We start from the raw sequence: 8,624 nt of genomic DNA on the forward strand, positions 1-8,624 counted from the left end.
GGGGAAGAGTCTGATATGAGGAGGTCAGCAGACCCCGCTGCACGGAATGGATGGATGGATGAGCAAGGTCAGACGGGCCGGGTCGGTAACAGAGAGGACGGCAAGGTACAAGGCAGCGGGCATAGAATAGTCGGGTCACACGCCAGGTCAGCAACAGCAGGTCAAATCCAATAGGGGGCATTCAGGAGAGAGGTCAGGCAAAGCAAGGGTCTGGGCAGGAGAAATACAGCAAGGTCAGGTACAATCCGGGTCAGCAACTTACAATACACAGGTTCACGGATACAGGATACAGGTAAGACCAGAAGGCACTGAATGACAGCTCAGGGTCATTTAAATATCCCGCCCTGCGCTGCCATTGGTGCCCAGCGGGCGGCCGCGGCTTCTACTGCGCATGCGCGAACTCGAACGCCGCGGCCGGCCCGGACCCAGTGCTCGAGTCCCTGCACAGGGCGGCATACTGCGCCGGGACCATCGCGGCGGGGATCGAGGGGATCCCTGACATTGCCCCCTCCCTACGGGCAACCTCCGGATGCCCACCCGATCTCTCCACCACGGGGGATCGCGAAAGAACCTCCGGACAAGTCTAGGTGCATGGACATTCTGGGCTGGTTCCCAGGAATTGTCCTCAGGGCCATAGCCCTTCCATTTGATTAGGAATTGGGCCTGGCCCCCCCTCCTTCGGCACTTCAGGATTGATTCCACCTCAAATTCCTCCTCAGCCTCGACCGTTATGGCTTCCGGGGGTCTAGATTCTCGGTCAGGGAAGGCATCTGGGATTACTGGCTTCAGCAGAGACACATGGAAGACTGGGTGGATTTTGAGTGTGTCAGGAAGGACGAGTTCGTAGGCCGCTTCGTTGACCATCCGTTTAATGCAGAAGGGGCCTATAAACTTGGGTCCCAATTTCTTCGACGGACAAAGCATCTTTAAATTGGACGTCGCTAGCCAAACCTTCTCCCCAGGCCGCAACACAAGATCTCCCCTCCGTTTCCTGTTGAATGCCTTCCTGTAGTCTTCCTGGGCCCGACTGATGGCCTCTTGAAGCTTCTTATTGTTCGTGGAGAAAAACGTTACTACGTCTTGCGATGCTGGTACTGGGCATTCCGGGACCAAATCCGGGAGGAAGACAGGGTGAAACCCATAGTTGGCAAAGAACGGGGACTGGCCCGTCGCTGAGTGACGGGCATTGTTGTATGCGAATTCCGCTAGGGGGAGAAGTGGCATCCAGTCATCTTGAGTAAATGAAGTGTAGCATCTCAAGTATTGCTCCAGGGTCTGATTGGTCCTTTCGGTTTGACCGTTAGTTTGAGGGTGGAATGCAGAGGAAAGGGACAATTTGATGTCCAGGACTTTGCACAGTGCCCTCCAAAATCTCGACGTGAACTGGACCCCTCGGTCTGAGACAATGTCTTCGGGGACCCCATGCAGCCTTACTACCTCACGAATGAAAACTCGCGCAGTCTCGGCTGCCGAGGGGGTTTTCTTCAACGGGATGAAGTGGGCCATCTTGGACAAGCGGTCTACGACCACCAGGACTGCTGTGTGGTCTAGTGATGGCGGAAGCTCGACTATAAAGTCTAACGATATCTTTTGCCAAGGCCGTTCAGGAATCGGTAAGGGTCGCAGCAGACCCCAAACTTTGTTTCTGGAAGGCTTATTCTTTTGGTAAGTGATACAGGACCTTACATAGCCCTTACAATCTTTAGCCATGTCCGGCCACCAGAAGGAGCGTCGGAGAAGTTCCAGGGTCTTTTCTGGGCCAAAGTGCCCCGCCATCGGGTGGTCATGGCAATGGCCCAAGACCATGGTTCGGGCTTCCTCCGGCACCACAATCCGATCTTCCCTCCATAGGAGTCCCCCCTTGTTCTGGAGGAGCCCTCCGGCTGAGGTAGAGACGGTTGTGGATGCCTCCATTATCTTGGAACGAAGGTCCGACTGAAGGGCCAAGAAGTTTCCCGAGGACAAGATGGTGTCGGGTACTGGGGTCTCCTTGGCGTCCTCGTACATACGTGATAACGCATCTGGCTTAGTGTTCTTTGATCCAGGCCGGTACGTAATGTGGAAGTTGAATCTAGAAAAGAATAGTGCCCATCTTGCCTGTCGCGGGCGTAAACGCTTGGCGGTTCTCAGATATTCTAGGTTTTTGTGATCAGTAAAAATTAAGATGGGGTGCATAGCACCTTCCAGCAGGTACCTCCATTCCTCTAATGCCGTTTTGATCGCCAGTAGCTCTCGATCACCGATATCATAATTCTTCTCTGCTGGGGTAAGCTTCCGTGAGAAGAAAGCTACAGGATGGAGCAATTCCTTGGTGCCCTTCCGCTGGGAGAGAATGGAACCTACCGCATTCTCCGATGCATCCACTTCCAGGATGTAGGGCAGGGCGGCGTCTGGGTGACCCAAAATGGGTGCCGAGGTGAACAACTTCTTCAAGGCTTCAAAAGCTTTCTGAGCTTCAGTTGTCCATCTGAACCGGGTTCCCAGCTTGGTTAGCTGAGTAATGGGGGAGACCAGACCCGAGAAGTTCTTGATGAACTTTCGGTAAAAATTTGCAAAACCAATAAACCGTTGGACGCCTTTCCTGTCCGTGGGTTCAGGCCAATCCAGTATTGCAGCGACTTTCTGGGGATCCATCGCGACCCCCACGGTGGAGATGATCAGGCCCAAGAAAGTAATGCTGGATTGTTCGAAACAACATTTCTCTGCCTTGGCGTACAACCCATGCTGCCGCAATCGCCCCAATACCCTCGCTACATGTATTCTGTGTTCCCCCAAGGAAGGGGAGAAAATCAAAATGTCGTCTAGATAGACGATAACAAAGACATCCAGGAAGTCCCTAAAAATGTCATTCACAAAGTGTTGAAACGTGGCCGGAGCATTACACAACCCGAACGGCATGACCAAATATTCAAAATGGCCGAAGCGGGTGCGGAAGGCCGTCTTCCACTCGTCCCCCTCCCTTATGCGAACCAAGTTGTATGCTCCCCTCAAATCCAGCTTTGTAAAAACCACTGCTGTTTTTAAACTTTGGAACAATTCTGGTACTAACGGCAGTGGGTAACGGTTCTTTATCGTGACCCTGTTCAACTCCCTGTAATCGATACACGGCCTCAAGGTTTTGTCCTTTTTTTCAACAAAGAAAATTCCCGCCCCCGCCGGTGAAGTGGAGGGGCGGATGAACCCCTTCTGGAGGCTGTCCTCGATATATTCCTTCAGGGCTCCCAATTCGAGCTCTGAAAGGGGGAAGATTCGCCCAAAAGGAATTTCTGAACCGGGTAACAGGTCAACGGGACAGTCATAAGGGCGGTGGGGGGGTAGAGTATCAGCTCCCTGCTTGCTGAACACATCTAGAAACTCATGGTAGGCTGCCGGGATTACCTGTTTTAATTCAGCTTCCCCCTCAGAGCACAGGAGGATTTGGGGGACCCCCGGGCCCGAAGTGCGGCAGTATACCCGACAGTATGGAGAAGGGAACGAAATTACTCCGGTCTCCCAGTCAATTTGGGGGTTATGGGCCCGTAACCATGGGAGCCCCAAAATGACTGGGAAGAGGGGTGAAGCTATAGCATCCAGGCGGAGCAGTTCCTGGTGCTGGCCGTCAATGACAGTGGCGATGGAGGGGGTTTCCTGGTTCACCACCCCTGATTTTATCCGGGAACCGTGAGCCAAATAAATATTGAACCCCTTCTGTTTCAATTGGAGAGGAATACCCTGCTGGTGAGCAAACTTAATGTCCAGGAAGCAGCTGCATGCCCCCGAATCAACTATGGCCGACATTTCCACGGTCCTTTCCGGAAGCTGAAAGGAAAGGGGCACCACTAAGTATTGGGATGGACTAACATTGCCAATGGACAAGGAAGAAGAGGTGCACTTACTCAGTTTCTGCGGGCAGGATCGTACCATATGACCAGCTTCGCCACAGTAGAGGCACAGGTTCTGGGATCGTCTGCGCTGATGTTCCTCTGGAGATAGTTTAGGCCGCGCCAGGCCGAGTTGCATAGGTTCAGGGATATCTCCAGGTGGCCGGTTCTGGATGTTTGGCCTAGGTGCTTGACTGGGCCCTTGAAATGGCCCCCAGGGATTTCCATGACCCTGGCCGGACCTCTCAAACCTGCGTTCCCGCAGTCTACGGTCAATCTTAATAGTCAGTGCAATTAAGTCCTCTAAAGTCTCAGGCACCTCCACCCGGGCGAGCTCATCTTTCAGGCCTTCTGATAGGCCTATACGGAACTGATGCAGGAGAGCAAACTCGTTCCAACGTGTGTCCCCCATCCAGCGCCTAAATTCAGACGCGTACTCCTCCGCCGCTCGGCGGCCTTGCCGGAGCGTGTACAAAGTAGCTTCAGCAGAAGCTGCCCGCTGTGGGTCATCGTATAGGATGGCCATTGCGTCAAAAAAAAAGTCAACCGAGCTAAGGTGAGGGTCATTTTTTCCCCGCAGTCGGTGGGCCCAGTCTTGGGGTTCACCCTGCAGGAGGGAGATGACGAACCCCACCTTCACGGATTCAGTCACAAAGGTTCGTGGTTGCAACTCAAAATAGAGGAGACAGGACTCACGGAATGACCTGAAGCGTGTGCGGTCCCCGTGAAACCGTTCCGGTAGGGGTACTCGGGGTTCGGCCGCCGGGAGTGGGGCGGATGCCCCAGAAACCGGTACAGGGGCTGCTACGGCCGGGGGTGCGGGGACCGCGGCCTGTGGGGCAGAAACGGATATAGTGCAGGTCTGGAAGTGATTCTCAATCTGCTGACATCTGTCCTGCAGGGCCGATACGGCCTGCGTCAAGTTAGACAGGTGCCTGCAGATCTCCTCAAGCGGCGAGGGCCCTCCTCTAGACTCAGTCATGGCCTTCTGGTACTGTAAGGGACCGCCTGGCGGTACCACTAGCACTCCACTGAGTAGGCGTCCCCAGCGCACGGAGTCTAAGTCCCAGGGTGCTTGTTCACCAGGGCCCCTGATGGTGGGGATGGACTTGGAGCCCCCTGAGACCAGGTCGTGGCTACTGGGTGCGTCCGTCAGTGGTAGTGGTATGCGCCAAGGGCTCCCACGGGGAAGAGTCTGATATGAGGAGGTCAGCAGACCCCGCTGCACGGAATGGATGGATGGATGAGCAAGGTCAGACGGGCCGGGTCGGTAACAGAGAGGACGGCAAGGTACAAGGCAGCGGGCATAGAATAGTCGGGTCACACGCCAGGTCAGCAACAGCAGGTCAAATCCAATAGGGGGCATTCAGGAGAGAGGTCAGGCAAAGCAAGGGTCTGGGCAGGAGAAATACAGCAAGGACAGGTACAATCCGGGTCAGCAACTTACAATACACAGGTTCACGGATACAGGATACAGGTAAGACCAGAAGGCACTGAATGACAGCTCAGGGTCGTTTAAATATCCCACCCTGCGCTGCCATTGGTGCCCAGCGGGCGGCCGCGGCTTCTACTGCGCATGCGCGAACTCGAACGCCGCGGCCGGCCCGGACCCAGTGCTCGAGTCCCTGCACAGGGCGGCATACTGCGCCTGCGCCGGGACCATCGCGGCGGGGATCGAGGGGATCCCTGACATGTACAGAGAGAAAAGGAGGGGCCCAAGGACAGAGCCATGGGGTACCCCAACGGAAAGAGGAGAGGAGGAGGAGTTGTATGTGATGCTGAAAGTGCACTGAGAAAGGTAAGAGGAGAATCAGGAGAGAGCAGAGTCACAGAGGCCAATGGAGTGGAGTTTACTGAGGAGGAGCGGGTGGTCGACTGTGTCAAAGGCAGCGGAAAGGTCAAGGAGTATGAGTATGAAGTAATGGCCATTGGTTTTAGCAGTTAGTAGATTGTTAGTGAGTTTTAGTAGGGCAGTTTCAATGGAATGTTGTGGGCAGAAGCCAGACTGTAGGGGATCAAGAAGGTTGTTGTCGGTGATGTAGCAGCTCATACGGTTGTGAACGAGGCCTTTGAGAAACTTGGAGGCTAATGGGAGCAAGGAGATGGGTTTAAGTTATTCAGACAGGTGAGGTCCAGTGAGGGTTTTTTAAGTATGGGGGTAACCAGTGAATGTTTGAGTGGGGAGGGAAAGGTGTATAGATACTGGAATTTTCTTTTTCTTTTTTACTAGTAATGGCGGCAATCAGCGACTTATAGTGGGACTGCGGCAGGCATTCTGACACTGGGGGGAACTGATGTGTTGTCACTGACATCCCCAGTGACACCAATACAGTGATCAGTGCTAAAAAAAAAAGCACTGACTCTGTACTAATGACACTGGGCAGGAAGGGGATAACATGAGGGGCGATCAAAAGGTTAACTGTGTGCAGAGAGTGTTTTACTAGGGGGCTGTGTCAGTGTGCTTCACTGTAAGCACACTGCTTTGGATGGCTGTGCTGTGCAAAAATCACGTGATTTTGCACACCCCTGCTGCTCTGTAGCAGTATTTATGCTATAGGGCGGATGGGATGCGGTTAATTTACTGCTTTATTGTTATCATTAACACATTCCATGCACATTTCTTAGTGCCTCAAAATGATACTTGGTTGTGCATTCTCTAAAAAGTAATGGGAGGTGGGTAGGGTGAGGAACTAAGGGACAGTGCTTGGAGGTAGGTAGGGGGCGGGGACAAGAGGTGACTAGGAAGGGGGAGCTCCTGCACCTATTCTCTAAGGAAAAAAAATCCCTGGTTGTATATGAAATGCACTATTTATCTATCAAAAAGTGTTTCACAGTGCTAAACCATTCATCCAATTTCTAAATTGCTGCATTCGTAAATTTCAAAAGACAATATAAAAAAATAGTAGTGGTAAAAAAAAAGCACTTGTGGGTTTAACCTTTTTTTTGTATAACTCTCCTTTAATGGGTGTGTGGCAGGGAGCGTGTCCTATGCCTACATACTTTTGCTAATAGGTGTCACTCGTTCCCATCTCTAAATGTTTGGAGGTATGCATGAAGCCTGACAGGAATACTCCCAGGATGTTGCTAAGTCACCGGTCACACTGCTGCAATTTAAAATTGCGCAATTTGTGTGCAATTTCATCGCGATTTCAGATGCGATTTCTGAAGACTTTATTGCTGCTTGTGAAGATTTTGAACAATCTCTTGCAATTTGCCGTGCAATTTCCATTATATTCTATGTATGTGAAATCACAACAAAACAGCAGAAAATGTAATGCAAGAACTACTTTAAAAATCACGCTGCAGCAAATCGCACATGTTAAGACACTGATATTCACATTCATTAGATGCCATTTCAAATCCAGTGTGACCAGGCACTAAGTACTTCCAGGATGTTGCTAAGTGAGGCCTAGTCATTACTGCTCACCTCCGCCATCACAGGAGTGAGCTTTATTTATGATTCAGAACCCCTCACATGCTCTTTCTCTCCTCTGATGTAGTAGCTTTGTTTTTCTACATGGAATTATTTTTTGTTATTTTTTTTAAGAGAACCTGCCAACAGAGCACTTATTTCAACAAAAATCTTCCCATATAATTATGCGTGCATTTAAAGTGTTACTAAACCCAGGACCCTGCATTCACTATATCTGGTCTCCCACAGTACACAGAACATGGAAATGCAATTATTTTAGTAAATATAAACTGCTAAATACCTTTTCTCATCAGCAGTTAGAGCAGTCTTTTGACTTCAGCAGAGCACTGGTTAAAGCTTGTAGGAGAAGTTTTTTTTCTGCTCTAGTAGGATGCAGAACCCCTGGCCTCTGTCTGTACAGTGCTGATTGGCCCTGTGATAACATGCACTCTCGCAAGAAAAAAAAACTCTCTAGCAATACACACAAAACTGAGCATGTGCATGTGACTACAGATTCAGTCCGTATCAGGTGGTCATTTCAACAAGATGAGGGGCATACATTTTACAATTTTCTGTTCAATTTCTGTCCAATTTCCTTTAGATTTACCTTTAACTATGTAGTGCAAGGGCCTGCCTAATTGATACAATTGAAAGTGTTGTTTAGGTTTTAGTTAATTTTAAATATAAAGGAAAATTCTCAAGAAAATTGTATAATGTATGGCCAGCCTTAGGGGTTACATTTACTTTAAGGCTACATTCTCACTGGCGATGGGGGCAGAAAGCTTGTTGCATTTAGAGTCCATATATATCCATAATAGAGTCCATAATATATCTTATTATAGGTTTTACTTAATAGCTTATTTGTATAATTAGCATGTGACACCTATGCGCTGCTATATCAAATAACAATTGTGATATTAGACATATATATATAATATATGCATAAGCGTGAAAAATATATATACATAACGGACTGCTGCTACCACTAATGCAGTGTACCCCCACGCTACTAATAGAAAATATGGTGCACTGTCCCTTTAATTATCAAAAACAGTACACAGTCATGACTACTACCTTAAAAAAACACAAATAACCACCCTGCTTCATGCGCATGTGTGATACACAAAATATCAAAACCACAAAAATAAATAAACTCTGTGTTCAACTACAATTTTTTGCAATAAAATGTAATAAATGTTCACACTGATCTACAGATTCTTTTCTTGACACAAAATCCTTCAATTCATTTCAGATATCAGTCTTCCCAATAGGGTTGCCCCATCATCCCTTTAAACCCGAACACATATTATTTATACAGGTTTTGAGGCTGATTCAATACAGATAAGGCACTA

Source organism: Staurois parvus, unplaced genomic scaffold (assembly GCF_062004578.1).
Source record: "Staurois parvus isolate SC_StPar_1 unplaced genomic scaffold, SC_StPar_1.0 ptg000012l, whole genome shotgun sequence".
Classification (NCBI taxonomy): domain Eukaryota; kingdom Metazoa; phylum Chordata; class Amphibia; order Anura; family Ranidae; genus Staurois; species Staurois parvus.